At 64.4% G+C, this 14889-nt stretch overlaps 4 non-coding genes across 4 annotated transcripts; all 4 read right to left on the bottom strand.

Annotated features, from left to right (window-relative positions):
• Nucleotides 1–3448: 3448 nt before the first annotated feature.
• Nucleotides 3449–3567, bottom strand: LOC142867231 (5S ribosomal RNA). The gene has a single exon (XR_012916917.1). It is a non-coding gene; the product is annotated as a 5S ribosomal RNA (ribosomal RNA).
• Nucleotides 3568–7003: 3436 nt separating this feature from the next.
• LOC142867220 (5S ribosomal RNA) lies at nucleotides 7004–7122 on the bottom strand. The gene has a single exon (XR_012916916.1). It is a non-coding gene; the product is annotated as a 5S ribosomal RNA (ribosomal RNA).
• Nucleotides 7123–10570: 3448 nt separating this feature from the next.
• LOC142867209 (5S ribosomal RNA) lies at nucleotides 10571–10689 on the bottom strand. Its single transcript, XR_012916915.1, has one exon. It is a non-coding gene; the product is annotated as a 5S ribosomal RNA (ribosomal RNA).
• Nucleotides 10690–14138: 3449 nt separating this feature from the next.
• On the bottom strand, nucleotides 14139–14257 carry LOC142867198 (5S ribosomal RNA). The gene has a single exon (XR_012916914.1). It is a non-coding gene; the product is annotated as a 5S ribosomal RNA (ribosomal RNA).
• Between the last annotated feature and the right edge of the window lie 632 nt (nucleotides 14258–14889).

Below are 14889 nucleotides of genomic sequence, written 5' to 3'. Positions count from 1 at the left end.
GGCGGCGGAGGGCGCCCCTGCCCCGCTCAAGAAGCCGAGCCTCTCTGCGCTTTCCCGCCGCCTCCCGCCCCAGGCCCCGCGCCCGGCCGGGCCGGGCCTGTTGAGTTCGCCGGCCGGGTCCCGCGGGCTCCCAGGGACGGGGGTGATGGGCGGGGCGGGGCGGGGCGGGGCGGGGGGCTGTCTCTCTATACACACACACACACACTCACACTCACTCACACTCACACAAGATGCGCCTCCACGGCTGGACTCGCCAAGGTGGAGCCCTCCCAGCCCCCCTCGTCTCCTCGCCCGGCCTCCTTCACCTACCCGCTGCCCACCCCCAGCGCGTCGCCGCCGCTGACTGCGCACGCGCGCGCGGGTCGCTCGCCCTTTGACCCCAGCCAGGGGCCGCCCTCCCCCACAACCCCTTTCAGCTGCGCCCCCCCCCCCCCGCCCTGTGGGTGGGCTGCCGCCTATTCCCCCGGGCCAGGGCTGGGGCACAGCCAGTGTATGGGGCGTCTCCCTCTGGGGATGTGTCCCATGGGTGGGGTGGGGTGCCGTGGTTTGTGGGGCGCTGAAGAAATCAGTCCCCTCCATCTCCTTCCTCTGGAAAACGCCCAAGCCCGTGGAGAACTGCGGGCACCGCTTCGTGGGGGCCGGGACCCTCCTCTGTGTCCTCCTGTGGCCCAGTCCAAGGGGCCTGGGCCTGGCCGGGGCTGCATTGGACCCCGACCACCCTGGCGTGTGGACTCGCTAAAAATCGGCCATTAGATATTGGATTCCAGCTTCCTTGAGGTCATTTCACTAATGAGTGCACCGGAAAGAGTTTCCTAATCCATCTGTGAGGGTGGCAACTGAAAGAGAATTTGAAAGCTGACAGAATAGGCGAGGGAAGGCATAGGAGATTTCCACACCCAGCAAGGAAGACTTTCCCGAAATGGAAGAAAGAAAGGAGCAAACAGAGACACCGGTAGCCCGCCCGGAAAAGAGTCTGCCCCTTAGAGAAAGCACCCTGACCAGGTTCACCCGTGGGTGGGTGGCGAGCTAGCGGCATTCAGAAGAGCGAGGCCCGCAGTCTGTGCGGAAGACACCTGCACTCGGGGGTGTGTGGCGGCGCGATTCACAAGCAGCTCCAGATGTTAAGCCAAGGAGAAGCCAGGGAGTTCCCAACGCCCCAGGTGTCCTCAGCCCAGGACTGGGTGCTGTGGGAATGCGAAGCCCGGCTCCTTGTCTCAGAGCGGGGTTCCCAGGAGGATCAGGCTGAAGCTGGGACTTGGCCTCAAAGTGTCCCCTCGCATGGCCACCCCCTTCCCCTTCCTGCTCCTCTACTCCTGGTGCCCCTCCATCCAGGGGCCAGACCTTAAAGAGTCACCGCAAGAGAATCCTGGTCCCAAAGGAGCCTTCTGGGGGACCGGTGCTGAGAGAGGCTGTGGGCATGGCCCGCTGGGGCTCTGCCCGACCCAGGGCTGAGAGGTGCAACCTCCCAGCTCTGGGTCCCTGCAGGAAGTGTTGGCAAGCACGGGGCCAGTCCTCCAAAGGCCCAGGTGCAGGGAGCCCAGGCCAAGCAGCCTGTGGAAGAAGCCACTTGCCGTGCCACCCCGGGAACAGGACTGCAGGCCCCGGCCCTTCCCACCTCCTCCTCCTCCTCCTCCTCCCCCCCGGCCCCCCCCCCCCCCCGCGACATGGCACAGGGCTCAGAGACACCTCAGACTCTTGCTACCCAAAGTGCAAAGGGCATCAGTTGCTCCTCCAACCCCCCCCCCGCCCAGCAGACCACATTGTCCAGCCAGCCCCCGGGCCTCCCTGGGGTGCCCAGCACAAAAGTGCAGACACCCACCGGACCCTCAATCTCAGCTTTCGGATGTTTTCGCCACTCTAAGGACCCGCAGGCCAGCTGGGCCTTCGGGCAGGACAGAGAGCCCCGGAATCCGACGTGGAGAGCTGCGTGTACGTCCCCATCAGGAGGCGGTCCCCACCTCCGCGGCTCTCCCCTTGCGGGGAGCGGCAGCCCAGCCGCCCAGCCGGCAGCCGCAGGGCCTCAGGGAAGACACCAGGCTGGGCCCCCGCGGCACAGCGGGGGCACGTCCCCCGCACTCACGCGACTTAGGGACGGCTGCTGGAGACTGCTGCGGCCACCCTGCTGCCGGGTTTCTGGAGGGCTTCCTGGAAGCAGCGTCCACACCAAGCCCTTGGAAGGCCCAGGCGACGGAGGAGCCGGTCAGGCAGGGGCCGAGGACGGTGAGAGGCCGGGCGGGAAGGAGCATGTCAGGCAGGGGCAGAGGACGGTGACAGGCCGGGCGGGGAGGAGCCGGTCAGGCGGGGGCCCAGGACAGTGACGGGCCTGGCCGGGGAGGAGTGCGTCAGGCAGGGGCAGAGGAGACGGGCTGGGTAAGGGTTAGGGTGACAGTTAGGGCACAATTCACAATCGCAAAGACGTGGAAGCGACCCGAGTGCCCATCCATCCAGGAGTGCATCAATAAAATGTGGCGCGTGGACACCACGGAGTGCCATTCGGCTGTGAGGAGCAGCGGTGAGAGGGCACCTCTCGTGTTCTCCTGGCCAGAGCTGGAACCCGTTCCAGTAAGCCAGGTATCCCAAGAACGGACACACGAGCACCACGTGAGCGCGCTCACCAGCAAATTGGTACGAACGGATGGACACCTAAGTGGACGGAGAGGAATCACCTTCATCGGGTGGGTGTCGGGCGGGTGGGGGGAGGGGAGGGGCATACACCTCCATTAGGAATGGGGTGGGTGCGCACCCACTGGGGGATGGGCGCACTTGAAGCTCTGACCCGAGGGGGGAGGCTTGGAGAGGGCAACGCACCCGACCCTAACATTGGTACCCCCACAATACGCTGGAGCAACATGAGAGGTATATGAATAAGAACACAGGGGGGAGGGGGGCACGGGCAACACATGTCACCTGAATACTTGTACTCCCATCATCTGCTTGAAAAGAGAGAGAAAAGAAAATGCAATAATAGAGGTAAGAGACACTTTTTAAAAATCATGAATCCGAAGAGAAAAGTAAAAGGAGGCCTGTGGAGCAGGTCTGGGTGTGACTCCGGATCCCCCAACATCAGGTGCCACCACCAAAGATTCCTGCGTGTAGCCCATAGAACCCCAAAAGCAACGGGACGAGTTCTGGTCACATACTCCCTCAAAATGACATCCTGGCCTTCTTCTGGAACTCCCTCCCCTCTCAGACTCTCAAGGTTTCCTCCAGCGTGTCGGTTCCCACAGAGCAGACCTTTGGTCTGAGACCTGACAGTCCAGATGCCACGCATGCTGCCGCGTGGCGGCGGTGTCGCGGCTTGGGACAAGAGGAGGCCCCACGGTGCGGGCTGGGGCGCCAGGCACCGCTGCGGGCGCTGAGGGTTGGGGTCACCCCCACCCCGGGCCGCCGCCGCGCTCCCAGAAAGGGGACAGAACAAGAGGCAAAAAAAAAATAAATAAAAAGCAGCAGCCTGTGGCACCCGGTATTCCCAGGCGGTCTCCCATCCAAGTACTAACCAGGCCCGACCCTGCTTAGCTTCCGAGACCAGACGAGATCGGGGGCGTTCAGGGTGGTGTGGCCCTAGACGGCGGCGGAGGGCGCCCCTGCCCCGCTCAAGAAGCCGAGCCTCTCTGCGCTTTCCCGCCGCCTCCCGCCCCAGGCCCCGCGCCGGGCCGGGCCGGGCCTGTTGAGTTCGCCGGCCGGGTCCCGCGGGCTCCCAGGGACGGGGGTGATGGGCGGGGCGGGGCGGGGCGGGGCGGGGGGCTGTCTCTCTATACACACACACACACACTCACACTCACTCACACTCACACAAGATGCGCCTCCACGGCTGGACTCGCCAAGGTGGAGCCCTCCCAGCCCCCCTCGTCTCCTCGCCCGGCCTCCTTCACCTACCCGCTGCCCACCCCCAGCGCGTCGCCGCCGCTGACTGCGCACGCGCGCGCGGGTCGCTCGCCCTTTGACCCCAGCCAGGGGCCGCCCTCCCCCACAACCCCTTTCAGCTGCGCCCCCCCCCCCCGCCCTGTGGGTGGGCTGCCGCCTATTCCCCCGGGCCAGGGCTGGGGCACAGCCAGTGTATGGGGCGTCTCCCTCTGGGGATGTGTCCCATGGGTGGGGTGGGGTGCCGTGGTTTGTGGGGCGCTGAAGAAATCAGTCCCCTCCATCTCCTTCCTCTGGAAAACGCCCAAGCCCGTGGAGAACTGCGGGCACCGCTTCGTGGGGGCCGGGACCCTCCTCTGTGTCCTCCTGTGGCCCAGTCCAAGGGGCCTGGGCCTGGCCGGGGCTGCATTGGACCCCGACCACCCTGGCGTGTGGACTCGCTAAAAATCGGCCATTAGATATTGGATTCCAGCTTCCTTGAGGTCATTTCACTAATGAGTGCACCGGAAAGAGTTTCCTAATCCATCTGTGAGGGTGGCAACTGAAAGAGAATTTGAAAGCTGACAGAATAGGCGAGGGAAGGCATAGGAGATTTCCACACCCAGCAAGGAAGACTTTCCCGAAATGGAAGAAAGAAAGGAGCAAACAGAGACACCGGTAGCCCGCCCGGAAAAGAGTCTGCCCCTTAGAGAAAGCACCCTGACCAGGTTCACCCGTGGGTGGGTGGCGAGCTAGCGGCATTCAGAAGAGCGAGGCCCGCAGTCTGTGCGGAAGACACCTGCACTCGGGGGTGTGTGGCGGCGCGATTCACAAGCAGCTCCAGATGTTAAGCCAAGGAGAAGCCAGGGAGTTCCCAACGCCCCAGGTGTCCTCAGCCCAGGACTGGGTGCTGTGGGAATGCGAAGCCCGGCTCCTTGTCTCAGAGCGGGGTTCCCAGGAGGATCAGGCTGAAGCTGGGACTTGGCCTCAAAGTGTCCCCTCGCATGGCCACCCCCTTCCCCTTCCTGCTCCTCTACTCCTGGTGCCCCTCCATCCAGGGGCCAGACCTTAAAGAGTCACCGCAAGAGAATCCTGGTCCCAAAGGAGCCTTCTGGGGGACCGGTGCTGAGAGAGGCTGTGGGCATGGCCCGCTGGGGCTCTGCCCGACCCAGGGCTGAGAGGTGCAACCTCCCAGCTCTGGGTCCCTGCAGGAAGTGTTGGCAAGCACGGGGCCAGTCCTCCAAAGGCCCAGGTGCAGGGAGCCCAGGCCAAGCAGCCTGTGGAAGAAGCCACTTGCCGTGCCACCCCGGGAACAGGACTGCAGGCCCCGGCCCTTCCCACCTCCTCCTCCTCCTCCTCCTCGCCCCCGGCCCCCCCCCCCCGCGACATGGCACAGGGCTCAGAGACACCTCAGACTCTTGCTACCCAAAGTGCAAAGGGCATCAGTTGCTCCTCCAACCCCCCCCCCGCCCAGCAGACCACATTGTCCAGCCAGCCCCCGGGCCTCCCTGGGGTGCCCAGCACAAAAGTGCAGACACCCACCGGACCCTCAATCTCAGCTTTCGGATGTTTTCGCCACTCTAAGGACCCGCAGGCCAGCTGGGCCTTCGGGCAGGACAGAGAGCCCCGGAATCCGACGTGGAGAGCTGCGTGTACGTCCCCATCAGGAGGCGGTCCCCACCTCCGCGGCTCTCCCCTTGCGGGGAGCGGCAGCCCAGCCGGCAGCCGCAGGGCCTCAGGGAAGACACCAGGCTGGGCCCCCGCGGCACAGCGGGGGCACGTCCCCCGCACTCACGCGACTTAGGGACGGCTGCTGGAGACTGCTGCGGCCACCCTGCTGCCGGGTTTCTGGAGGGCTTCCTGGAAGCAGCGTCCACACCAAGCCCTTGGAAGGCCCAGGTGACGGAGGAGCCGGTCAGGCAGGGGCCGAGGACGGTGAGAGGCCGGGCGGGAAGGAGCATGTCAGGCAGGGGCAGAGGACGGTGACAGGCCGGGCGGGGAGGAGCCGGTCAGGCGGGGGCCCAGGACAGTGACGGGCCTGGCCGGGGAGGAGTGCGTCAGGCAGGGGCAGAGGAGACGGGCTGGGTAAGGGTTAGGGTGACAGTTAGGGCACAATTCACAATCGCAAAGACGTGGAAGCGACCCGAGTGCCCATCCATCCAGGAGTGCATCAATAAAATGTGGCGCGTGGACACCACGGAGTGCCATTCGGCTGTGAGGAGCAGCGGTGAGAGGGCACCTCTCGTGTTCTCCTGGCCAGAGCTGGAACCCGTTCCAGTAAGCCAGGTATCCCAAGAACGGACACACGAGCACCACGTGAGCGCGCTCACCAGCAAATTGGTACGAACGGATGGACACCTAAGTGGACGGAGAGGAATCACCTTCATCGGGTGGGTGTCGGGCGGGTGGGGGGAGGGGAGGGGCATACACCTCCATTAGGAATGGGGTGGGTGCGCACCCACTGGGGGATGGGCGCACTTGAAGCTCTGACCCGAGGGGGGAGGCTTGGAGAGGGCAACGCACCCGACCCCAACATTGGTACCCCCACAATACGCTGGAGCAACATGAGAGGTATATGAATAAGAACACAGGGGGGAGGGGGGCACGGGCAACACATGTCACCTGAATACTTGTACTCCCATCATCTGCTTGAAAAGAGAGAGAAAAGAAAATGCAATAATAGAGGTAAGAGACACTTTTTAAAAATCATGAATCCGAAGAGAAAAGTAAAAGGAGGCCTGTGGAGCAGGTCTGGGTGTGACTCCGGATCCCCCAACATCAGGTGCCACCACCAAAGATTCCTGCGTGTAGCCCATAGAACCCCAAAAGCAACGGGACGAGTTCTGGTCACATACTCCCTCAAAATGACATCCTGGCCTTCTTCTGGAACTCCCTCCCCTCTCAGACTCTCAAGGTTTCCTCCAGCGTGTCGGTTCCCACAGAGCAGACCTTTGGTCTGAGACCTGACAGTCCAGATGCCACGCATGCTGCCGCGTGGCGGCGGTGTCGCGGCTTGGGACAAGAGGAGGCCCCACGGTGCGGGCTGGGGCGCCAGGCACCGCTGCGGGCGCTGAGGGTTGGGGTCACCCCCACCCCGGGCCGCCGCCGCGCTCCCAGAAAGGGGACAGAACAAGAGGCAAAAAAAAAATAAATAAAAAGCAGCAGCCTGTGGCACCCGGTATTCCCAGGCGGTCTCCCATCCAAGTACTAACCAGGCCCGACCCTGCTTAGCTTCCGAGACCAGACGAGATCGGGGGCGTTCAGGGTGGTGTGGCCCTAGACGGCGGCGGAGGGCGCCCCTGCCCCGCTCAAGAAGCCGAGCCTCTCTGCGCTTTCCCGCCGCCTCCCGCCCCAGGCCCCGCGCCGGGCCGGGCCGGGCCTGTTGAGTTCGCCGGCCGGGTCCCGCGGGCTCCCAGGGACGGGGGTGATGGGCGGGGCGGGGCGGGGCGGGGCGGGGGGCTGTCTCTCTATACACACACACACACACACTCACACTCACTCACACTCACACAAGATGCGCCTCCACGGCTGGACTCGCCAAGGTGGAGCCCTCCCAGCCCCCCTCGTCTCCTCGCCCGGCCTCCTTCACCTACCCGCTGCCCACCCCCAGCGCGTCGCCGCCGCTGACTGCGCACGCGCGCGCGGGTCGCTCGCCCTTTGACCCCAGCCAGGGGCCGCCCTCCCCCACAACCCCTTTCAGCTGCGCCCCCCCCCCCGCCCTGTGGGTGGGCTGCCGCCTATTCCCCCGGGCCAGGGCTGGGGCACAGCCAGTGTATGGGGCGTCTCCCTCTGGGGATGTGTCCCATGGGTGGGGTGGGGTGCCGTGGTTTGTGGGGCGCTGAAGAAATCAGTCCCCTCCATCTCCTTCCTCTGGAAAACGCCCAAGCCCGTGGAGAACTGCGGGCACCGCTTCGTGGGGGCCGGGACCCTCCTCTGTGTCCTCCTGTGGCCCAGTCCAAGGGGCCTGGGCCTGGCCGGGGCTGCATTGGACCCCGACCACCCTGGCGTGTGGACTCGCTAAAAATCGGCCATTAGATATTGGATTCCAGCTTCCTTGAGGTCATTTCACTAATGAGTGCACCGGAAAGAGTTTCCTAATCCATCTGTGAGGGTGGCAACTGAAAGAGAATTTGAAAGCTGACAGAATAGGCGAGGGAAGGCATAGGAGATTTCCACACCCAGCAAGGAAGACTTTCCCGAAATGGAAGAAAGAAAGGAGCAAACAGAGACACCGGTAGCCCGCCCGGAAAAGAGTCTGCCCCTTAGAGAAAGCACCCTGACCAGGTTCACCCGTGGGTGGGTGGCGAGCTAGCGGCATTCAGAAGAGCGAGGCCCGCAGTCTGTGCGGAAGACACCTGCACTCGGGGGTGTGTGGCGGCGCGATTCACAAGCAGCTCCAGATGTTAAGCCAAGGAGAAGCCAGGGAGTTCCCAACGCCCCAGGTGTCCTCAGCCCAGGACTGGGTGCTGTGGGAATGCGAAGCCCGGCTCTTTGTCTCAGAGCGGGGTTCCCAGGAGGATCAGGCTGAAGCTGGGACTTGGCCTCAAAGTGTCCCCTCGCATGGCCACCCCCTTCCCCTTCCTGCTCCTCTACTCCTGGTGCCCCTCCATCCAGGGGCCAGACCTTAAAGAGTCACCGCAAGAGAATCCTGGTCCCAAAGGAGCCTTCTGGGGGACCGGTGCTGAGAGAGGCTGTGGGCATGGCCCGCTGGGGCTCTGCCCGACCCAGGGCTGAGAGGTGCAACCTCCCAGCTCTGGGTCCCTGCAGGAAGTGTTGGCAAGCACGGGGCCAGTCCTCCAAAGGCCCAGGTGCAGGGAGCCCAGGCCAAGCAGCCTGTGGAAGAAGCCACTTGCCGTGCCACCCCGGGAACAGGACTGCAGGCCCCGGCCCTTCCCACCTCCTCCTCCTCCTCCTCCTCCCCCCCGCCCCCCCCCCCCCCCCCGCGACATGGCACAGGGCTCAGAGACACCTCAGACTCTTGCTACCCAAAGTGCAAAGGGCATCAGTTGCTCCTCCAACCCCCCCCCGCCCAGCAGACCACATTGTCCAGCCAGCCCCCGGGCCTCCCTGGGGTGCCCAGCACAAAAGTGCAGACACCCACCGGACCCTCAATCTCAGCTTTCGGATGTTTTCGCCACTCTAAGGACCCGCAGGCCAGCTGGGCCTTCGGGCAGGACAGAGAGCCCCGGAATCCGACGTGGAGAGCTGCGTGTACGTCCCCATCAGGAGGCGGTCCCCACCTCCGCGGCTCTCCCCTTGCGGGGAGCGGCAGCCCAGCCGCCCAGCCGGCAGCCGCAGGGCCTCAGGGAAGACACCAGGCTGGGCCCCCGCGGCACAGCGGGGGCACGTCCCCCGCACTCACGCGACTTAGGGACGGCTGCTGGAGACTGCTGCGGCCACCCTGCTGCCGGGTTTCTGGAGGGCTTCCTGGAAGCAGCGTCCACACCAAGCCCTTGGAAGGCCCAGGTGACGGAGGAGCCGGTCAGGCAGGGGCCGAGGACGGTGAGAGGCCGGGCGGGAAGGAGCATGTCAGGCAGGGGCAGAGGACGGTGACAGGCCGGGCGGGGAGGAGCCGGTCAGGCGGGGGCCCAGGACAGTGACGGGCCTGGCCGGGGAGGAGTGCGTCAGGCAGGGGCAGAGGAGACGGGCTGGGTAAGGGTTAGGGTGACAGTTAGGGCACAATTCACAATCGCAAAGACGTGGAAGCGACCCGAGTGCCCATCCATCCAGGAGTGCATCAATAAAATGTGGCGCGTGGACACCACGGAGTGCCATTCGGCTGTGAGGAGCAGCGGTGAGAGGGCACCTCTCGTGTTCTCCTGGCCAGAGCTGGAACCCGTTCCAGTAAGCCAGGTATCCCAAGAACGGACACACGAGCACCACGTGAGCGCGCTCACCAGCAAATTGGTACGAACGGATGGACACCTAAGTGGACGGAGAGGAATCACCTTCATCGGGTGGGTGTCGGGCGGGTGGGGGGAGGGGAGGGGCATACACCTCCATTAGGAATGGGGTGGGTGCGCACCCACTGGGGGATGGGCGCACTTGAAGCTCTGACCCGAGGGGGGAGGCTTGGAGAGGGCAACGCACCCGACCCCAACATTGGTACCCCCACAATACGCTGGAGCAACATGAGAGGTATATGAATAAGAACACAGGGGGGAGGGGGGCACGGGCAACACATGTCACCTGAATACTTGTACTCCCATCATCTGCTTGAAAAGAGAGAGAAAAGAAAATGCAATAATAGAGGTAAGAGACACTTTTTAAAAATCATGAATCCGAAGAGAAAAGTAAAAGGAGGCCTGTGGAGCAGGTCTGGGTGTGACTCCGGATCCCCCAACATCAGGTGCCACCACCAAAGATTCCTGCGTGTAGCCCATAGAACCCCAAAAGCAACGGGACGAGTTCTGGTCACATACTCCCTCAAAATGACATCCTGGCCTTCTTCTGGAACTCCCTCCCCTCTCAGACTCTCAAGGTTTCCTCCAGCGTGTCGGTTCCCACAGAGCAGACCTTTGGTCTGAGACCTGACAGTCCAGATGCCACGCATGCTGCCGCGTGGCGGCGGTGTCGCGGCTTGGGACAAGAGGAGGCCCCACGGTGCGGGCTGGGGCGCCAGGCACCGCTGCGGGCGCTGAGGGTTGGGGTCACCCCCACCCCGGGCCGCCGCCGCGCTCCCAGAAAGGGGACAGAACAAGAGGCAAAAAAAAAATAAATAAAAAGCAGCAGCCTGTGGCACCCGGTATTCCCAGGCGGTCTCCCATCCAAGTACTAACCAGGCCCGACCCTGCTTAGCTTCCGAGACCAGACGAGATCGGGGGCGTTCAGGGTGGTGTGGCCCTAGACGGCGGCGGAGGGCGCCCCTGCCCCGCTCAAGAAGCCGAGCCTCTCTGCGCTTTCCCGCCGCCTCCCGCCCCAGGCCCCGCGCCGGGCCGGGCCGGGCCTGTTGAGTTCGCCGGCCGGGTCCCGCGGGCTCCCAGGGACGGGGGTGATGGGCGGGGCGGGGCGGGGCGGGGCGGGGGGCTGTCTCTCTATACACACACACACACACACTCACACTCACTCACACTCACACAAGATGCGCCTCCACGGCTGGACTCGCCAAGGTGGAGCCCTCCCAGCCCCCCTCGTCTCCTCGCCCGGCCTCCTTCACCTACCCGCTGCCCACCCCCAGCGCGTCGCCGCCGCTGACTGCGCACGCGCGCGCGGGTCGCTCGCCCTTTGACCCCAGCCAGGGGCCGCCCTCCCCCACAACCCCTTTCAGCTGCGCCCCCCCCCCCGCCCTGTGGGTGGGCTGCCGCCTATTCCCCCGGGCCAGGGCTGGGGCACAGCCAGTGTATGGGGCGTCTCCCTCTGGGGATGTGTCCCATGGGTGGGGTGGGGTGCCGTGGTTTGTGGGGCGCTGAAGAAATCAGTCCCCTCCATCTCCTTCCTCTGGAAAACGCCCAAGCCCGTGGAGAACTGCGGGCACCGCTTCGTGGGGGCCGGGACCCTCCTCTGTGTCCTCCTGTGGCCCAGTCCAAGGGGCCTGGGCCTGGCCGGGGCTGCATTGGACCCCGACCACCCTGGCGTGTGGACTCGCTAAAAATCGGCCATTAGATATTGGATTCCAGCTTCCTTGAGGTCATTTCACTAATGAGTGCACCGGAAAGAGTTTCCTAATCCATCTGTGAGGGTGGCAACTGAAAGAGAATTTGAAAGCTGACAGAATAGGCGAGGGAAGGCATAGGAGATTTCCACACCCAGCAAGGAAGACTTTCCCGAAATGGAAGAAAGAAAGGAGCAAACAGAGACACCGGTAGCCCGCCCGGAAAAGAGTCTGCCCCTTAGAGAAAGCACCCTGACCAGGTTCACCCGTGGGTGGGTGGCGAGCTAGCGGCATTCAGAAGAGCGAGGCCCGCAGTCTGTGCGGAAGACACCTGCACTCGGGGGTGTGTGGCGGCGCGATTCACAAGCAGCTCCAGATGTTAAGCCAAGGAGAAGCCAGGGAGTTCCCAACGCCCCAGGTGTCCTCAGCCCAGGACTGGGTGCTGTGGGAATGCGAAGCCCGGCTCCTTGTCTCAGAGCGGGGTTCCCAGGAGGATCAGGCTGAAGCTGGGACTTGGCCTCAAAGTGTCCCCTCGCATGGCCACCCCCTTCCCCTTCCTGCTCCTCTACTCCTGGTGCCCCTCCATCCAGGGGCCAGACCTTAAAGAGTCACCGCAAGAGAATCCTGGTCCCAAAGGAGCCTTCTGGGGGACCGGTGCTGAGAGAGGCTGTGGGCATGGCCCGCTGGGGCTCTGCCCGACCCAGGGCTGAGAGGTGCAACCTCCCAGCTCTGGGTCCCTGCAGGAAGTGTTGGCAAGCACGGGGCCAGTCCTCCAAAGGCCCAGGTGCAGGGAGCCCAGGCCAAGCAGCCTGTGGAAGAAGCCACTTGCCGTGCCACCCCGGGAACAGGACTGCAGGCCCCGGCCCTTCCCACCTCCTCCTCCTCCTCCTCCTCCCCCCCGCCCCCCCCCCCCCCCCCCGCGACATGGCACAGGGCTCAGAGACACCTCAGACTCTTGCTACCCAAAGTGCAAAGGGCATCAGTTGCTCCTCCAACCCCCCCCCGCCCAGCAGACCACATTGTCCAGCCAGCCCCCGGGCCTCCCTGGGGTGCCCAGCACAAAAGTGCAGACACCCACCGGACCCTCAATCTCAGCTTTCGGATGTTTTCGCCACTCTAAGGACCCGCAGGCCAGCTGGGCCTTCGGGCAGGACAGAGAGCCCCGGAATCCGACGTGGAGAGCTGCGTGTACGTCCCCATCAGGAGGCGGTCCCCACCTCCGCGGCTCTCCCCTTGCGGGGAGCGGCAGCCCAGCCGCCCAGCCGGCAGCCGCAGGGCCTCAGGGAAGACACCAGGCTGGGCCCCCGCGGCACAGCGGGGGCACGTCCCCCGCACTCACGCGACTTAGGGACGGCTGCTGGAGACTGCTGCGGCCACCCTGCTGCCGGGTTTCTGGAGGGCTTCCTGGAAGCAGCGTCCACACCAAGCCCTTGGAAGGCCCAGGTGACGGAGGAGCCGGTCAGGCAGGGGCCGAGGACGGTGAGAGGCCGGGCGGGAAGGAGCATGTCAGGCAGGGGCAGAGGACGGTGACAGGCCGGGCGGGGAGGAGCCGGTCAGGCGGGGGCCCAGGACAGTGACGGGCCTGGACGGGGAGGAGTGCGTCAGGCAGGGGCAGAGGAGACGGGCTGGGTAAGGGTTAGGGTGACAGTTAGGGCACAATTCACAATCGCAAAGACGTGGAAGCGACCCGAGTGCCCATCCATCCAGGAGTGCATCAATAAAATGTGGCGCGTGGACACCACGGAGTGCCATTCGGCTGTGAGGAGCAGCGGTGAGAGGGCACCTCTCGTGTTCTCCTGGCCAGAGCTGGAACCCGTTCCAGTAAGCCAGGTATCCCAAGAACGGACACACGAGCACCACGTGAGCGCGCTCACCAGCAAATTGGTACGAACGGATGGACACCTAAGTGGACGGAGAGGAATCACCTTCATCGGGTGGGTGTCGGGCGGGTGGGGGGAGGGGAGGGGCATACACCTCCATTAGGAATGGGGTGGGTGCGCACCCACTGGGGGATGGGCGCACTTGAAGCTCTGACCCGAGGGGGGAGGCTTGGAGAGGGCAACGCACCCGACCCCAACATTGGTACCCCCACAATACGCTGGAGCAACATGAGAGGTATATGAATAAGAACACAGGGGGGAGGGGGGCACGGGCAACACATGTCACCTGAATACTTGTACTCCCATCATCTGCTTGAAAAGAGAGAGAAAAGAAAATGCAATAATAGAGGTAAGAGACACTTTTTAAAAATCATGAATCCGAAGAGAAAAGTAAAAGGAGGCCTGTGGAGCAGGTCTGGGTGTGACTCCGGATCCCCCAACATCAGGTGCCACCACCAAAGATTCCTGCGTGTAGCCCATAGAACCCCAAAAGCAACGGGACGAGTTCTGGTCACATACTCCCTCAAAATGACATCCTGGCCTTCTTCTGGAACTCCCTCCCCTCTCAGACTCTCAAGGTTTCCTCCAGCGTGTCGGTTCCCACAGAGCAGACCTTTGGTCTGAGACCTGACAGTCCAGATGCCACGCATGCTGCCGCGTGGCGGCGGTGTCGCGGCTTGGGACAAGAGGAGGCCCCACGGTGCGGGCTGGGGCGCCAGGCACCGCTGCGGGCGCTGAGGGTTGGGGTCACCCCCACCCCGGGCCGCCGCCGCGCTCCCAGAAAGGGGACAGAACAAGAGGCAAAAAAAAAATAAATAAAAAGCAGCAGCCTGTGGCACCCGGTATTCCCAGGCGGTCTCCCATCCAAGTACTAACCAGGCCCGACCCTGCTTAGCTTCCGAGACCAGACGAGATCGGGGGCGTTCAGGGTGGTGTGGCCCTAGACGGCGGCGGAGGGCGCCCCTGCCCCGCTCAAGAAGCCGAGCCTCTCTGCGCTTTCCCGCCGCCTCCCGCCCCAGGCCCCGCGCCGGGCCGGGCCGGGCCTGTTGAGTTCGCCGGCCGGGTCCCGCGGGCTCCCAGGGACGGGGGTGATGGGCGGGGCGGGGCGGGGCGGGGCGGGGGGCTGTCTCTCTATACACACACACACACACACTCACACTCACTCACACTCACACAAGATGCGCCTCCACGGCTGGACTCGCCAAGGTGGAGCCCTCCCAGCCCCCCTCGTCTCCTCGCCCGGCCTCCTTCACCTACCCGCTGCCCACCCCCAGCGCGTCGCCGCCGCTGACTGCGCACGCGCGCGCGGGTCGCTCGCCCTTTGACCCCAGCCAGGGGCCGCCCTCCCCCACAACCCCTTTCAGCTGCGCCCCCCCCCCCGCCCTGTGGGTGGGCTGCCGCCTATTCCCCCGGGCCAGGGCTGGGGCACAGCCAGTGTATGGGGCGTCTCCCTCTGGGGATGTGTCCCATGGGTGGGGTGGGGTGCCGTGGTTTGTGGGGCGCTGAAGAAATCAGTCCCCTCCATCTCCTTCCTCTGGAAAACGCCCAAGCCCGTGGAGAACTGCGGGCACCGCTTCG

The sequence above is a fragment of the Microcebus murinus genome, unplaced genomic scaffold (assembly GCF_040939455.1).
Source record: "Microcebus murinus isolate Inina unplaced genomic scaffold, M.murinus_Inina_mat1.0 scaf014_hap2_Mmur4.0, whole genome shotgun sequence".
Taxonomy (NCBI): Eukaryota; Metazoa; Chordata; class Mammalia; order Primates; family Cheirogaleidae; genus Microcebus; species Microcebus murinus.
This window is presented reverse-complemented; position numbering and strand designations above follow the sequence as displayed.